This window comes from Typopeltis vanoorti, chromosome 13 (genome assembly GCF_054136105.1).
Source record: "Typopeltis vanoorti isolate ZY-2024b chromosome 13, IOZ_Tvanoo_1.0, whole genome shotgun sequence".
In the NCBI taxonomy this organism is placed as follows: Eukaryota; Metazoa; Arthropoda; class Arachnida; order Uropygi; family Thelyphonidae; genus Typopeltis; species Typopeltis vanoorti.
The window spans coordinates 27,968,160-27,984,847 of record NC_143561.1 but is presented as its reverse complement, the minus strand read 5'-3'; the positions used below and the strand labels follow the sequence as shown (position 1 = coordinate 27,984,847).

The 16,688-nt window shown below is 38.6% G+C and overlaps 1 protein-coding gene across 2 annotated transcripts in view; it reads left to right on the top strand.

Moving 5' to 3' along the window:
* Nucleotides 1-16,688, top strand: part of LOC150100012 (protein white-like) — a 246,751-nt gene that overhangs the window by 218,718 nt on the left and 11,345 nt on the right. The window lies entirely within an intron of this gene.

Here is a 16,688-nt window from a genome sequence, read left to right as displayed (position 1 = left end):
TGAAAGCAAGCTCATTTACAGGCAATTCAATAAAAAGTAATAAGCATGTACCAAACTAGCAGCCTGTTGTTCTAACATTATTTCTATCTAAAGTGATGGAGAAGCTCATCAGCAATCATTCTTCAATACCAAGAACACTGTCAACTAATTGGTGCTAGCCACCAATATGGATTCTGTCTGCCAAGACTGACAGTAGATTTTCTTGTCTACATCAGTCACCTCTGGACATGTGCCATAGAAAATTTTGGAGAAACCAATGCTGTTGCACTTGATATTTTGAAAGGATTTGGCATTGAGAGTTTCTCAGCAAATTGTCATCTTAATAGTCTATCAATTCAACCCTTTGTAAATGGATTGCCAGTTTTCTCTTGGCTATAGTGGAGGATGTTCTCTTTTCATATTTCCTGGCAATATAGGTTCCTTGGCCACATGGAATTCTTTAGGATTTTCATTGGATCTCAGGGCCAACCTCTTTTCATATTCCAGTTTTTCCTTCCTTACCATACTAGTCACTCTTCTGGCCTGGGTTTTATATTCTTCATGCATCTGCTCCCCCCCCCGCTCTTCTTATATCTCTTCCATAACCTCTTCTTTTACCTGCAATTCCCATCTTATATTGTTTATCATTCACTTTATACCAAATTGTGTTCACTTTTTCACTCACAGTATACAGCTTGCCATTGCTGCTAATAAATATTCCTTCACTAGTTCCACACTTGATATCTCACCCTTCCAGTTCCTCCATCCATGGAACTATTCCAAGCTGATTTCTAAGAGTATTATAATCACCTACCTTATAATTCCACATGCATTCCTTTCTCTTTGATACTCCTGAATGTCTGTTCATCTTCCAAGTCAAAACCGCATGGTCACTTGCTCCAGTTGGGGGCAGAGATGCCATCTCAATTCTAATCAGATCGTCTGATGCTATGACCAAATCCAAAATTCTTGAACCTCGTATTCCTTCTACTACATGTTGCCTAAGACATTTCTCCCTCAAGAATTCCAGAAATTTAATTCATTTACTCTTACTACTGTTACTTGCTGTTTTCTCTTCCCAATCATACTACTGTAGTTAAAATCTCCCATAATAATCATTCTTTTTGCGCTCGCTAACCTCAGCTGCCTAAACATCTCCTGCTCTTCGCCCTCTATGCTCCCTGGCTTATAGCAACACCTCACTAAATATCCTGTCCTTCCCACCTCACACCATATGCTCTCAAAACCATTAGTTCCATTGCTATATTGCTATTCAGTTCTCAGAGTAGAGAACTTGCTATTCAAGTTCTCCACTCTGAGAGGACATAACTCATCACTTATCATAAGCAGTACTCCACCACCACATTTTCCCTTCCTATCCTACTGAAAAATGCTATATCCTGCTACATCTATTCCTGTCAGTATATCATTTTCCACCAATTATGTCTCAGTGATCCTAATAATCTTTGGACAGGCTGATGCTATCAGCATCATCAGTTCATCTCCTCTATTTCTAGTGTACTCCTGGCATTTGTATAAAGAATCATCAAGGCACTGTCACTGTTTCTATACTTATCATTATCTCCTCTAGCATCCACTGGATTCAGCATTACATTATGTATTTCTTCTTCTTGCAAGTGACTATTCCCAGAAGAGGCCACTCCTGCTACCATCCACCCTGATAATTCTCATTTCTCCTGCACTGACCTGTTCAGAGAACAACATTCTCTCCTGTTGCCTAAATCTTTCCTCATTCCACTGCAAGTTTTCTCTCGCATATGGTTCATTTCTGTCCTCAAATGCCCTCCATGCATGCACATAATCCAAGCCTCTTTTTTGACACATTCTGACTATCATACTATTTATTATCTCTGCTCTTCTCCATAGCTCTGAATTATCACACCTGGGCACCACACTCACTATCTTCCCCTCTCTGTCTTCTTCTTCCTCTGTACAACCTCCAGTGTGAACCTCAGATCTCTCGCCACCCAATTCATACTGCCTTTCAAGTCATTCATACCCACCATCACAGTCATCTCAGCCACTCTTTCACCTCACTTAATTGCCATAGTCACACTATCTATCATTCCTCCAGGCAGACACTCCTCTGGCATTCTATCTTGCACACCAGGGATCATCGAGTCACCATACATCACCCCTTACCACTCTTTTTCTTCCTTGCTCACTTGCATCCTTCACTCTCACTCCTCTGATACTTTCTCTCCTTGTTCTCCCACTTACCTGCCATTCTGTCGTCTCTCCATGCATGATTCCTGCACTATCCTGCCTTTCTCTCATTCCCTTCCTTTCAGTGGTTCTCCATTTCTATCATTTCCATAACTCTCTCACTCCTACTCAGATTTGCTTTGCATTCATTGCTTCTAATCTCCTGATCTCTTCTTTCACATATCAAACTCATTCCTGATACATTCCACTTCTTCTTCTTTCAGCATCTCTCTCTTTCTCTCTCTGCAAGCTATCTACTCTTGCCCGACATTATTCTCCCAGTCAACACTATTTTTGAAACCTACTATACATCCTACTTTTATATTCTCATTCACATGTCCTTGATCACGCTAACTTGTCTCTCACTTGCTCAGTATTCACCCATTTCTGACATAACACTGCTGAGGTCTGTTATGCTAATTTCTAAATTGCAGATCCCATTTTCTACATTTTATGCAGACATGCTCTCTCTCTCACCTGTTACATATCTTTCTGTCTGCCAGGAGGTGTACATGCCAAAAATACCGCATACCACAAAATCCCGTAGTATGCTGTGTAGATTGTGGTCCTTAAATGGTGGAGGACTTAGTGAAAAGGCATTGGCAAATTGAATTGCAGCTGCCAACCATTATTCAAACATTGCACAAAGAATACTAACAAACTATACTAAAATATTACATTTAAGTACAAATTCCAGAAATGCAAACTACCCACAGACTATATGTTATATTTAGCTCAGATTCCTCATAAATTTAAAGTAAAGCTCTAATAAATTATAATGGAAACTTATCTCTTTTTTCACTACTGCTTTGTGACATGTCTGATTAAGTAGATGGTATGAATTGGCAGCAAAGTGCATGACTCCTTTTTCTACTTTGAATTTGTCTGTATTTTTTTTAAATTTGACAATTGCTTTGGTATCTTTATAATATTATAATATTATAATTGCTATATAGGAAGTTGACATCTGCCTTGACATATGTATTTAATATTCAGATTCGTATTCAATTTAATTCGTATTCGATTTAATATTCGTATTCAGAGAAACAATTCAGCACTGGGGTTGACACTGGGGAGTTCTTTCAGGAATGGGGATGTGAGTTCAGAAGGATACACAGTAATATACTTAGATTTCACAAAGGCTTTTGATAGAGTACCTCATGATAGGTTGAGAGCCAAACTAGAGATGGGGTTGCATATTAGATTAATGCATTGGATTGGAAACTGGCTATCTCATAGGTATCAACAAGTTGTGTATGGGGGAGCAATATCCAGGAAAAGGAAAATCACTATTGGTGTGCCTCAGGGGTATGTTTTAAGGCCCTTACTGTTTAACTTGTACATATTAATGATATTGGTGAAGATTTGGATAAAGATGTTCAGTTGTTTGCAGATGATGCAAAGTTGGGACAAACCATGAAGATTAGAGAAGATGTTGTGACCTTGCAAGAAGACTTGGATAATTTGAGTGATTGGGCACGCACAGGAATGGGGATGGAGTTCAGTGTTACAAAATGTAAGGTTTTAAAATTTTGAAAACAAAGATGAGATGCAGAATTTATGCTTGGTGAGGATATATTGTCGGAAGTGGAGTAAATGAGAGATCTTGGGGTAATAGTGGATAAGGATCTAAAATTTAGGGGACACATAGCTAAAATTGGGAAGACAACACAAATGCTTCTGGGAATGATGCAGAGTACACTGACTTGTAAAAGTAGGGAGATTCTTGTTCCATTGTATAAGGCTTTGATTAGGCCACACATGGACTATTGTACCCAGATATGGTCACCTGGTTTTCAGAAGGATGGAGAGATGTTGGAAAGGTCCAGAGGCGACTGACTAAGGTAGTTTCTAACTTCTGGAATGTCAAGTATGAGGAAAGATTGAGAAGATGCAATTTGCAGAGTCTGATGGACAAGAGGAAGAGGTGAAATATGATGGAGACCTACAAGTTCAGCAAGGGATTGTTATAAAATCAATGCTGGAGAGGTTCTACAGGAAATATTGAGAGATCAGGCGAGAACCAGAGGTCATCCCTGGAAACTGTATAAAGAGGGTGTGATTAGGGAAGTGAGAAGCAGGTTTTTTTCATTCAGAGTTGTGAATGATTGGAATGCCTTGCCTGAGAGTGTGGTGTCCTGCAGAGAATTTGAGTGTGTTTAAAGCATGGTATGATAAGCTGTTGTATGATAAAAAAGACCTCTCAGATGAGTCTTTGACTCCATGGGGTCTTGGGTAATAATAATTGCTTTTATTGCTTCACACATTTTTGCTTTTTCTTGTAACCAAGTATTTTTTCCCAGATCTGCACATTCTATCAATTTTGTTTTTTAGTCTTTTATAATGTTGCTTATTTAGCTCTGTATTGTCTCTGTTCAAAGTATTTTTTGCATGTCTTTTTTCTTCTAAAGTTTTTTTTCAAAACTTTCTGTGGTTATTCACTCATTATTGTAACCAAGTATTTTTTTTGCAGTATTTACCATAACTACTCAGTTTCGACATATTTTCTACATTGGCAAAGGTTGTTATTTCTTTAGCTCTGTTTCTATTAGGGTTCTGTAGTTGTTGTATATAGTTTTACTTTCTACTCACCAACCACTCTCCATGCAAAGAACCTGCTCCTCACTCCTCTGCACACACCCTCCTTAAACAGTTTCCAGTGATGATCTCTTCTTTTATCCCCTCTCTCTCTCTCTCATTCTATGAAAAATCTATTAAATGTCAACCTGATAACAACCCCCTGACTAGCTTATATGCCTCATATAAGCTAGTCATATAAGCTCATATCCTCCCCCCCCCCTCTTCCAAAGACCACTGACAACCTTTGTGAATCTTCTCTGGACCCTTTCCAACTTATCCTCATATTACCATGAAACTTGGTAACTATATTTGTGCTCAATGATCCATATTAGACCAGATCAATGTCTTATACAATGGTATCATAACCTCTTTATTTCCGCATCTCAGGGTCATCTGCATTATTGCCATTATACAATGTGATGCCTTCACAACTTGTGCAATGTAGCCCCCTGAACTTTATGTTCTTGTCCACCACCACTCCCAGATCTCTCATTTCCTCTACCTCCTTTAAAGTTTTCCCACCAAGTGTATACTCTACATCACATCATTGCTTACCAAATTTCAAAACTTTACACTTTGCAACATCGAACTGATAGTTCCACTTACCTGCCCATTCATGCAATCTGTTCAAGTCCTCCTGCAAGGTCATAACATCTGCTTGACTCTTCATTGCTCTCCCCAATTTTGCATCATCTGCAAACAGTTGCATATCACTAGTTAAAACCCATCCAAATATCACTAACATACAAATTCAACAACAATGGTCCCAAAACTTATCCCTGTGGTACATGACCAGTGACCTTCCCCCTATGGGATACCGCACCCCAATACACAACTCTCTGACACCTATCCGACAGGCAGTCACTGATACAACTCAGAAGTCTATTATCCAATCCCTGTCCAAGGTATTTGTCTCTTTATTACAGTACATAAGTAAGTTAGTAAAACATGATCTCTTCTTAACAAACCCATGCTGATAATCACAAAGAATACTGCTGTTTTCAATCCAATTCTGTACCCTACTTTTCACCAATTTCTCCAGCACCTTCACCACAACTCCAGATTTACAGATTGGCCTAGAATTTGAAGCCACAGCCTTATCACCACCTTTATGCAGTGGAACAATTTTACTTTTCTTTTACTCCCTTGGAACCTGTGCTGTTGTAACACTCTTAATAAACAAGCATGCCAATGTTACTGCCAATTCCCTGGAATATTCCCTTAAGATGTGTGGTGATATGTCATCAAATCCTATCGCCTTAATTGATATCAGTGTTATATATTTCCTCAGATACCTCCTGCTCACTCACAATTAAGCCACCCTCTCCTATGTCCTCTACACTTAAGTTCCTCATGATTCTCCCCTGATTAGGATGAAATACCCTTATAAATTGATCACTGAATACCTCTGCAGCAATTACTGTTTTACCATTTTCATCCATTAAAATCATCTTACCATGATCATTCTTCCTTCTACTTGCTACATATCTAAAAACCTCTCTAGGGTTTTTTCTTCACCTGATTTGCCAATTTTTGCTAATACTGCACTTTTGTTTTCCTTACTAACTGAGTCACTCTCCTAACTTGTTCTTTATACTCTTCACGAAACTGATTATTACCATTATTCATCAGTACAATACTGCTTCTAAAGTACCTTCATCTTCCAGATTTCATGCTTACACACCCCTCATTCATCCATTTTACACCTACTTTATTCAGCCTTTTGGATTTTGGAATGCATTCACACTGACAAAGAAATACTGTTAGGTATTTCTTTGTCATTCCCAAACAGCATTTATTTCCTTACCGCTCAACTCTTCATTCCATGCTATAGCTCCAAGCTGTCTCCTAAGCTTGTCATAATCACCAGCCTTATAATTTTATATATATCCTTTCTCACAGAAGTCCACAACATGAAGTTGATCACTCTCACTAACTGGAGGAAAGTGTGAATCCCCACTCACAATTACATTAATTAAAGAAGGAACAAGAGGTCAAAGAGTGTTGGATTTACTCGTAACATCAGGAGTCTCTGTCAAGAATATTGCTATTTTACCACCAATTGGTGACAGTGATCATTGCTGTACTTTCTTGGGAAGTATCTAATTGCATTGATGTTCCGATTAAAACAAGTAACATGCTGAACTACAAAGCTGGAAATTATAATCAACTTAGGAAAATACTATCTTTGGTCCCATGGTGTCAGTTACTGAATGGGAAAAATGTCTAATGCATGGGAATCTTTGAAAAAGTGCTTAAATGAGGTGGTATCTGAATGTATTCCTAGTGTACTTAATAAGGTTGGATGACCTTATTAAGCAAGAAATGCACAATAAGAAGATGATGTGGAAAGAATATCATGAGGATAAGAGTGAGAGGAGTTATGAAATATTATTATTATTATTATTACGTAACACCTCCAGGGAGTCCAAAGACTTATCGAGGGAGAGCATCTACTCTACAACTCTCCTTCTCCACCAACCACAACTACCTTCATCATCTACACCAATACCGTCTACTTCCGACCACCACTACTAGTATAGATAGAATATATAAAGCTCAGGCAAGAAAAGTAACAAGTATTGTGAGGAAATCTAAATCGGAGTATGAAAAGAAATTAGCCATGCAAGCTAAAGGCAATCCAAAGAGACAACTTTAAATGTAACAGTAAAAGAATTTTATGTCTATGCTGTAAGTAAAAGAAAGAATGAATGTGGAAGAATAACTTTATTGAATGCAGATGGTACTCGAGTGTCGGAAACTAATGAGATTGTTCATTAAATGAGCGCTCACTTTGTTAAGATATATCAACCAGGTTTATGTAACATGATGCACAGTGATACTGCTACATTGGATGAAGAGTTAGAGGTTCATGAAAATGAGGTTGAAGAGCTGTTGCATAACCTGGATTTGTCTATAAGAATTTGTCTATAGGGCCAGATGGAATATCAGCCCATTTGCTAAAGGAATGCTCAGCCGAATTGGCTACACCTTTCACATGTTTGTATAACTTGGGTCTCAGCTCAGGAATGATACCACAGGAATAGAAGGAATGTATGATAGTTCCATTGTACAAGGGTGGTGCAGAAACCGATGTGTCTAACTACCGACCTATCAGTATCTCTGGTGTGGTAGTGAAGATTTTAGAGAAGTTGGTAAGAACTCGCATACAGAAATGGGTAGACAAACATGCTATACTCTGCAAGGAACAGCATGAGTTTACTAAAGGAAGGTCATGTTTTAACAATTTGCTCATATTTTATAACAATGTTACAGCCAAGTTGGATAAAGGGAATGGATACACTATGATAATGTTGGATTTTTCTAAGGTGTTTTATAGGATACCACATGGAAGGTTGTTGCATAAACTGGAGAATATGGGATTGGAATATAAATTCTTGACTTGAATCAGGGGATGGTTGATGCAGATATCAAAAAAAGTGGTATACAGTGGGTATGAATCTGCCAGATTTAAGGTGACCAGTGGTGTACCTCAGGGTTCAGTCCTTGGGCCATTATTGTTTAATCTATATATTAATGACATCAGGAAGGATCTGACATCAGATGTGCAATTGTTTGCCGATGATGCATTGATAGGCAGAGCAATCAGGGATGCTACTGATATTCAGCAATTACAGAATGATTTGAATAGACTGGAAATTTGGGCAAGATAAAATGGCTGCCAATTTAATGTTAGTAAGTTTAAAGTTATGCACTTTGGCATGATTAGAGTTCCAGTGTCATATTATATTAGTTGGATTATGCTACAAGAAACTGAAGAGGCAAGGGATCTTGGCATATTGGTGGATAGGAATTTAAAGTTCAAATGTCACATAGCAAAAGTTGCAAATACAACTCGGAGGATAATTGCGATGTTGAAGAATACCTTGACATGTAAGGATAATTAAGCCATTTTGCCTCTTTATAAGGCTTTGATAAGACCACACCTGGATTATTGTGCACAAATTTGATCTCCTGGATTCCAAGGGGATAAAGAAACTTTGAAAAGGGTGCTAACAAGAGTTACAAGGATTATAATCTGGATTATGGGTTTAGATTATGAGGACAGATTGCGAATATGTGGATTACAGACTCTGGTTAACAGGAGAAAGAGGGGTGGGGGATATGATATGATATTATTATTATTATTATTATTAAAACAAGACCTCATGGAGTCAAAGATTCATCTAGGAGGTCCTTTTATCTCACACACATCTCATCATACCGGGTCTTAAACACATTCAAACTCCTTGCAGACACCACACTCTCAGGCAAGGCATTCCAATCATTCACAACTCTGCACGAAAAAAACCTGCCTCTCACTCCCCTACTCACACCCTCTTTATACAGTTTCCAGGTATGACCTCTGGTTCTCCCCTGATCTCCCACTATTCTCTGTAGAACTTCTCCACCATTGATCCTATAACAACCCCTTACCAACTTGTAGGTCTCTATCATATTTCCCCTCTTCCTTCTCTCCACTAGACTCTGCAAATTACATCTTTTCAATCTTTCCTCATACTCGACATTCCAGAGGTCAGAAACTACCTTAATCAGTCGCCTTTGCACCCTTTCCAACATCTCTTCATCCTTCTGAAAACCAGGTGACCAAATCTGGGCACAATAGTCCATGTGTGGCCTAATCAAAGCCTTATACAATGGAACAAGAATCTCCCTACTTCTACATGTCAGTGTCTTCCTCATCATTCCCAGAAGTCTTTGTGTTGTCTTCACAATTTTGGCGATGTGTCCCCTAAATTTTAGATCCTTATCCACTATCACTCCCAGATCTTTTATTTCCTCTACTTCCAACAATATATTCTCACCAAGCATAAATTCTGCATCCCATCTTTCTTTTCCAAATTTTAAAACCTTACATTTTGCAACATTGAACTCGCATCCCCATTTGCTTGCCCAATCACTCAATTTATTCAAGTCTTCTTGCAAGGCCACAACATCTTCACTACTCTTTATGGTTCGTCCCAACTTTGCATCATCTGCAAACAACTGAATATCTCCATCCAAATCTTCGCCAATATCATTAATATACAAGTTAAATAGTAATGGCCCTAAAACAGATCCCTGAGGCATTCCACTAGTGACTTTCCTTTTCCTGGATATTGCACCCCCATACACAACTTGTTGATACCTATCAGATAGCCAGTCTCCAATCCAATGCACTAATCTAATATCCAACCCCATCTGCTCTAGTTTGACTGTCAACTTATCATGAGGTACTCTATCAAAAGCTTTTGCAAAATCCAAGTATATTACTGTGTATCCTTCTCCTCTGTCCAAGGAAGCAGTCTCTTTATTGTAATAAGTAAGTAGATTACTAAAACACGACCTCCCTTTAGCAAATCCATGCTGTCCATCAAAGATTATACCATTGTTGTCAACCCAACTCTGGATCCTAGTTCTCACAAGCTTCTCCAACAACTTAACCACAACACCTAACACACAGATAGGCCTATAGTTTGATGCTTGAGTTCGATCACCTCCTTTATGAAGAGGCACAATCTTGCCCTCCTTCCACTCTTTAGGGACTTGACCAAGTGCAAGACTCGTATTAAAAAAATATGTCAAGGCAGGTGTCAACTCTCTGGCACATTCCTTCAGAATACGCGGTGATATATTATCAAGTCCCACAGCCTTATTTACATCTAGTTTACTCAACTCCCCAAACACCTCTTGCTCACTTACAGTCAGTCTCTCCTCCCCATCATCAACTGCTCTTAATCTCTCCATGAAGTCACATTCACAAGATTGAATGATCTTTATGAACTGCTCATTAAGTATCTCCACCACACATTCTGCAACAGCTGTCTTTATACCATTTCCTCCAATCAATGTCATCCTTCCATAATCATTCTTTCTTTTGCTGCCAACATATCGAAAGAACTCCCTAGGATTCTTTTTAGCTTCATTAGCTAACTGCTGTTCATACCTCTCTTTAGCTACTCTCACCAACCAAGTCACTCTCCTTGCCTGGTCTTTGTAGAACTCATGAAATTGGTTACTTCCACTTCTCTTATGCTGCCTCCACAATGCCCTTTTTCTCTGTATTGCATGCTTAATCTCTTTATTCATCCATCTCACACCTAACTTATTTAACCTTCTCACCCGTGGTATACATTTAGACATTGCATCCGCTAAATATTTTTTGAAAATCCCCCAAGCTGCATTGATCTCTTTTCCAGCTAACTCCTCATTCCATGCTACACCTGCAAGCTGTCTCCTGAGCTCTTCATAATCACCCCCCTTGTAGTTCCACATATACCCTTTTTTCACAGGGGTCCTTGCACTGCTGGCAACCACCCAAGTAATCACCTCATGGTCACTTTCACCAATTGGTGGATGATTTGATACCTCATTGATAATTACATCCTCCGATGAGATGACCAAATCCAAGACCCTTAATCCTCGTGTGCCCTCCGTTACATACTGTCTGAGGTAGTTATCCCTCAAAAACGAAAGAAACTCATTTTCTTTACTTCCAGTCACTATCTCTTCATTCCAGTCTATATTGCCATAATTAAAATCACCCATAATGATCACCCTTTTCTTATTTGCTTGGCTTATTTGACTATACATTTCACTATCACCACCATCCACATTACCAGGTCTATAACAACATCCCACCAAGTATTTGATTCTATTCACCTCTATCTCACACCATATTGCCTCAAAACCACTGGCCCCATTTCCCTCTTGCATCTCAACCTTGTATGGACATAACTCTTTCTCTATCATCAATAGCACTCCCCCTCCCTTTTTACCCCTTCTATCCTCACGAAACACATCATACCTTTCCATCTCTATTCCTGTCAGGATGTCATCCTCATCTAACCATGTCTCACTTATTCCGACAATCTCTGGGTGCACAGACGCAATTAGTGCAACCATTTCATCCGCCTTGTTTCTTATACTTCTAGCATTGGTATACAAACACAACAACTCATTTCTGGATCTACAGCTAGTTCCACTGATACCACTCACTCGATGTGATCTCTCCATGCTGGACTGGGGCCATTTCCCTTTCTGCTTCTTCATTTTAGAACCCTTTGCAATTCCATCTGTTTCCTTTTGATCCCTGATCATCCCATTACTTTCCTGCCTACACATTCTCTCACCTCCTCTTGGAGCATCCACCTTTCTCACGCTGTGTATCCCTGTCCACCCTGAGCCTCCCCGTTTCCCTGCTCCTCTTGCACACCCATTCTCTCATTTTCTATACTCATACCACTCACTTCCACATTCATTTACACTCCTTCAATCTCTCCTGTCTTACTCTCCTGCTCTTCCACATCACTCCCCTCTCGATCAGATTCATTCTCTCTATTCACTTCTCCACTTTCCAGCAGCAGTCTCTCCAAGCGACTCACACCATAACCACTCAAATGCAGTCCATCGCTCCCATACAGCTCACTTCGTCCCTCAAACTCATTCCACACATTAACAAACTGTACTCCCATCTCCTCACACATTTCAGCCAGAATATCATTCATAATCCTTGCTCTCCGCCTCATTTCACCACAATCATACCTAGGCAACACACTGACCACCATTCCTGTCACACTATTCTCCTTTATCTTTCCAAGCAGTCTCCTGACATTCATTTTGACATGCTCTTTGTTCTCTCTCAAATCATTCGTACCAATTAATACAATTAACTCTTTTGCTCGTTCCCGCCTCATATTCAATGCCTCAATCACTCTACTCATTTTACCGCCTGGAAAACATACCTTGTGCATTTTATCCTCTAGCACATCTTTAATAATGGAGTCGCCATACAACGCCACTCACTCATCATTTGTTAACTCTTTCATGCCATCATGATTTATTTTAATAGTTTTGACCTGAATTCTCTTAATTTCATTCCGCATCCATTTCATTTCTTGCTTCATCCAATCCAATTCACCTTCTGAACCTCGCGACACATTCACTCTATCATTAAATCTTTCTAACTTTCTAACTCTCGACCCCCTCTTCTCACTTTCCCACTCATTCATCCTTCTTTGTTTCTGTACTTTCGGTCCAACATACGTCCAACTTTCACTATCATTCTTCTCACTTTCACATATCTTTCTTTGTTTCCGTACTTTCGGACTAACATGCGTCCAACTGTCGCTATCATTCTTCTCACTTTTACTGTCATTCATCTTTCTTTGGTTCAGTACTTTCGTTCCAACATGCGTCCAACTTTCGCCATCAGTCATTTCTTTTTTCGCTATCATTCATTCTTTCGATTTTTTTTACTTGCGATTTCTGCACCACGCCATTTCTACTTTCATTCGTTCTCTCAATTTCATTTCTTTCCGCCTCACTTTCGTCCCTTTTAACATCCGTTACGGTTGTCAAATCGCTCTTTTTCTTTTTTCCTGATTTTTTAACATTTTTTCGCCTGTCTTCTTCGCCATTCTTCTCTTTCAAACGTGCACTCGCGACACAATCGGTACTAGCACTTTCTGTCATCAACTTCATATTCGCATTCATCAATTCCTCGTTCAGGTCACATTTCGCACACACCCTTCTTCCATCCGCACTAAACATCCACAAATCATTTATGTAATCGAAGGAATACATATAACAGACCTCACACTTAACGAACCGACTGAAATCCAAATTAAAATCATAGAATGACAATGCCGCCGGCATTTTTTTTTTTTTTTTTTTTTCTCTGCAGGTTTCTAGGTCTAATATTAACGTTTTCGTATTTAGTTTAAGCAAGAAAAAAAACCCCACACTAATAATATCGGTAGCATACAATGTTTACAGCCGCTCTTACTTAAACAATTACGCATATATACTTAATTATTCCTAGTAAAACTTATCTGAATCAGGAGCTCTTCAAAACACGTTCATAGCGCTTGACCCACTAGCGCCCTCTCCCCATATACTCCATCTCCATGCACACATTCACTACTACTTTCAAAATCCTCTCTCTTGCCATGTCTCTCTGTCCACCAGGCCCTCCCCCATTTCCCTGTTTGTTTTGTGTTCTGTTTTCTCTTCTTATCTCACACTACTATCATTTCCACTGCCAAGCAGTCCTGTCTCTTCTCTACCACTCTCCGAATATTTCACTTCATCTCTTATTTTTGATCTCTTGCATAATAATGCTTAAGGTCTTTGGTTAGCCATTTTTAAATTCTGTCATTTTTCAGTTTTTCAGTTAGTAGAAATTACTCTCATTAAATTGCTATTATTTAAGGAATTATTATTTTTATATATATTCACACCTCTATAGACAAGTTCTCATTGAGGGCCCTTTGCAGATCATAAAATATCAAATACTTATGATATATCTCCTTGACAACACTCACTGAAGATCATACACCATGCCTCCATCCTAAGTATGCTTCAGGGACAACTCTCGGTTCCCTCCCAATTTGCATGACCAACAAAATTTTCATCTTATCTATGCTGTAAAATCTCCTTCCCCAGTTTATGTGATTCTCCTCATAGCTCCTCCTGTTTCTCAAACTTTACAGGTCACATTCCTTCATTTCAAACTGTTTTCATATGCAAAATTCACAGACCAGTTATCATCTTTAAGATATCTCTATCAGTTATATACTTTATATAATTTAAATAGTTATATACTTTGCATCCCATCTTTGCTTCCCAAATTTTACAACCTTTGCAACACTGAATAACTCCATCCATTTTGTCCACTCACCCAATCTATTTAAGTCTCCTAGTAAAGCCACAACATTTACTGCTATGCTTTCTAATTTTGCATCATCTGCATACAATTGCATATTCCAATTCAGTACTTTTCCAGTATCATTAACATACAAGTTAAACAGCAGCAACAGTCCCAAAGTAGGTGCTTGAGGCACACTACTAATAACTTTTATCTTCTGGAATCTGATTTTAACTGATGTGACTAATATCATCCTCCCCATCCCTCACATGTTAGTGAAGGTGACTATGGAGTCTTAAATTGGAGGAAGAATAGGCATGCAGAATTATCAAGTAGAAAAGAATTTATGTAGAATTATAAAGCATGTGACTATAATAATCTTAGAAATAAGCTTAGGTCAGTTCCATAGTAGAAAAGCAAAAAGGGAGTGATATCAGAAGTGCATGAGGACTAATTAAAAATATTTATCAGTGGCAATGGCACTTTACATTCCTCAAAAGAAAAATATAATACAATTTGGTATAAAGTGGATAACTAATGAAATCAAACAGAATTGCAGATGAAAAAGAGGTTATGAAAAAAAGGATGAAGAGAGGACTGGAGAACAGTTGCATGAGGAATATAAGACTCAGGCCAGGAAAGTGACTAGCATAGTTAGGAAGAAAAACAAAACTGAAATATGAAAAGAGACTAGGCCTGTGAGCCTGAGAAAATCCTGAGGACTTCTTTTGTTATGTGGTCAGTACAAGGAGAAATGATTATGGATGAATGACCCTGTTAGATGTAACTGGAGGTCAAATGACTAATGTAGATGACATAGTGGAGCTATTTAATAATCATTTTATTGCAGTTTTGAACTTTGGAATTTAATTTGGAATTGTATTATTTGCTGTCAGACAGGTATCAGCAGGTTGTGTATGGAAGAGTGGTATCTCAAAAGAGGAAGGTCACTAGTGCAGTACCACGGGATCAGTTTTGTGACTGTTATTGTTTAACTTGCACATTAATGACATTGAGACTGACTTCACTGAGGATTTATAGCTGTTTGCCGATGATGCAAAGCTGGGAAGGGCTCTGAGAAGTAGAACAGATGGACAGAATAGACTATATGAGTGAGAAAATGAGTGGAGCTATCAGTTTCATGTTGCAAAGTGCATGGCCTTGACATTTGGTAGCAAGGTTGGAATGTAGAATATACAACAATTAATGGAGAAATTTTGAAGAGGGGGGGGGGGAACGAAAGATCTTGGAGTGATGGTGGATAGAGACTTGAAGTTTAGGAATCACATTACTAAAATTGTAAGACCATCTCAACAGATGATGGAAACAGCGAGGAAGACATTAACATGCAGAAGCAAAGAGATTACGGTTAACTTATATAAGACTTTGATCAGACCACATATGGAATAGTGTGCACAGATTTGGTCGCCTGGTTTTCAGAGAGATAAGGATTTATCAGAGAGGATCCAGAGAAGGTTTAATAAGTTAGTGTCAGATCTCTAGAAGTGAGATATGAGGAGAGATTGAGGGAATGCAACTTACATAGCCTTGTGAATAGAATAGATTGAGGCATAAAAGATGGTGAGGGGTTGTTAACAAATTAATGTGGGAGAGATTTTTCAAAAGGTAGAAAGAGGCAAGAGTGGAAAACAAGTGGCCATCCTTGGAAGCTGTATAATGAGGCTGTGATTATGGGAATGAGAAGCTAGTTCTTTGCATGGAAAGTGATTGATGAGTGGAACACATTGCCTGAAAATTTGGGGAGGTTTAAGGCACAGTTTGATGATCTTTTTTGCATGAGACAGTATAGACCACCCACAGTGAATCCTTTGACTCCATGGAGGTCTGATATTAATAATAAGAAGAAGAATATATCCTTCAAGGAGTATACTTCCTGGAAGAGAAGAAACAAGAAGTGTGTGTGTGCGTGCGCACGTGTGTGTGTGTGTCTGGTATTGTGTCAAAATTCAGAGGGATCATTGCAAGATTTATTCAAATCATTATTCTTAATGGAATTTAATTCCTTATTTGTTATTATTAAAGTGCTTAGGTAAAAGGGGGAAAAAAGCAGAAAAACAGTTATTTTCCTTTAAAGAAGTAATATGGTATTCCATCTCACTTCCAACAATGTATTAAAATTTTGAAGATGATGCTAAATTTTGTTTAATTAATCATATATATAGAAACATAAATCTGAATGGCTGTGATGTATATTTCTTTCCTCTTTCTTTGCTTTTCTCCCCATTGTGTCCTA